Source organism: Mus pahari, chromosome 21 (assembly GCF_900095145.1).
Source record: "Mus pahari chromosome 21, PAHARI_EIJ_v1.1, whole genome shotgun sequence".
Taxonomy (NCBI): Eukaryota; Metazoa; Chordata; class Mammalia; order Rodentia; family Muridae; genus Mus; species Mus pahari.
In genome coordinates this window covers 13711842-13714201 of record NC_034610.1, presented here as the reverse complement: position 1 = coordinate 13714201, position 2360 = coordinate 13711842, and the positions used below count along the sequence as shown (strand labels likewise).

At 39.6% G+C, this 2360-nt stretch overlaps 1 pseudogene; it reads right to left on the bottom strand.

The window, feature by feature from the left end:
- LOC110338475 overlaps positions 1-1187 on the bottom strand; it is a 24132-nt pseudogene extending 22945 nt beyond the window's left edge.
- Between the last annotated feature and the right edge of the window lie 1173 nt (positions 1188-2360).

The window sequence follows — 2360 nt, the reverse complement described above, 5'->3', positions numbered from 1 at the left end:
GAGGAGCTAGAGAAAGTACCCAAGGAGTTGTAGGGGGCTGCAACCCTGTAGGTGCAACAACAATATGAACTAACCATTACCCCCTGAGCTCAAGTCTCTAGCTGCATATGTAGCAGAAGATGGCCTAATCAGTCATCATTGGGAAGAGAGGCCCCTTGGTCTTGTAAACTTTATATGACCCAGCACAGGGGAAGGCTAGGGCCAAGTATTAGGAGTGGGTGGGTAGGGGAGCAGGGGTGGTGGTGGGGTATAGGGAACTTTCAGGATAGCATTTGAAACGTAAATAAAGAAAATAATAATAAAAAAAATTAAAAAACAAAAACAAAAATTTAAAAATTAAAAAAAAAAGTCATGTATGCGCTGAGGACAAATCTGGTCAATGTCTTTTAATTAATTATATTGTACAGCAGTATGCAGCACAAAGAAATGCTAAACACTGGAAATTTGAAAATGCTGATAGAAAGTTTAACAATAAGTTAATACTATCCATGTTATTAATGAAATCAAACTGACATTCTGGAAGTCATTCATTTTTCAGGAACTATAGAAATACTGTGTAATCCACTGTCTTAGTTGATCTTTACCACTGTGAGCAAACACCATGACAAATGCAACTCCTATATGACAACATTTAGTGGGGCTTGATTACCAGTTCAAATATCCAGTCAATTATCTTCAAGGTAGGAGTATGGCATCATCCAGTCAGTTGCGATGCAGAGGAGCTGAGACTTCTTCATCTTCATTTGAAGGCTGCCAGTAAAAGACTGGCTTCTTAGCAGGCAAGAAAAGAGATCTTTAAAGCTCATGTCCACAGCAACACACTTCCTTCAGGACGGTCTCAATTACAAATAGTGCCACTCCCTGGACCAAGCATATTCAAAACAGGACTTTCTACTCCCTATGCCCCATAAGTTTTTTTTTTGTTTGTTTGTTTGTTTTTTTAAGATATGAGACTATGGAGGCAATATCTAAGCATATAATTCTAAAAGAGTACATTTTTTCTACATTACAACATCCACACAGTTTCAACAATGTTAAAAAATCCAAATTCCAATTCTCTTTTGAATTACATTCAACCTCTTCAGTGTATTCCACAAAACAAGACAAGAACCAGTTGGGCAAACTCCAAACTCTGGAACTTCATGCCTGATGGCAAGGAGGTCTTTAGCTCTCCACCACTTTTTCATCTTCGTTGACTCCAACAAACTTCTTTCTCCTGAGCTGGTTCCAATCCCTGCTAACAGCTTTCCTCAGCAGATATCCCATGGCTCTGGAATCTTGAACATTTTGGGGTTTCCAAGTCAACTTCAACATTATTGTGTCTACTTCCAATGTCTGGGATCAATACAAGATCTTCTAGGCTCACCCAAGGACTTGTATTATTTTTCCTGCTCTCCCCAGTATAGCACTGTAGGCTCTGGTTGACTCCACTCTAATTTTGCTGGGAGTTTTAGAGTTCATCCCATGATAGTAGCCTATATAGTAAACGGGGGTCTTGCACTGCAGCTAGGCTTCACTAATAACCTCTCATAGGCTCTCCTCATGATGCTAAGCCTCAACTTCTTTTCCTGACTCCTCTAGTCCTGGGTCATCAACTATAACTGGGGTTTTACCTCTGCCAATGTGTTTTCCTGGTTTCTAACTGTGCCAAGTCTCAGCAATACTCAATGACCCCTTCATACTTTGAAATTCAGGACCACCTGCATGACTCTAACATCAAGTACACCTGCATCTAGAGGTACAACCTTGACTATCTCTGGAACGCAACTTCTTTTACTCCCTAAAATGCTTCCCAGATGATTTCACCTCAGTGATGCTTAATCATTGTTAATTTCTTAGCTTCAGCAAACCAGCATCAATTGTTCTGGTAGCCTCATTCACTTATTTCCTAATAAGCCTGAGTCACATGGTCAATGCTGCCGAGTTTGGCTACTTACTGTGACTGTATTATGCCCCCCCATTCTAGTACCAGCTTTTGCTTCACAACTCTCTGCTTAAGCTTGACTCTACTTGTACTTGCTCTATAAATTGACCTTGAATTCAAAAATCTGTGTGGCTCTGTCTCCAGAATACTGAGATGTAATGATTTCATTATCACAACTGGATTTAATTTTTTCTCTACATGGAATTTGCTCTGTCACAGGATGGCTTTTAACTTGGGGATTTGCTTGTCTTTGTCTCCTGGGATTAAAAGATTGTACCACAATGTCTTTATCCTAAGCTTCTCATGGCCACTATTTTCCATGATCCAGGTCAAAATCATGTCTTCTAACCTCAAGATCTGGATCACAAGTTTTTTCACTTTTTCTGGATTCTTGTTCATTCCATATTAAATCTCCAAAGTATTCCTTCTTCAACTC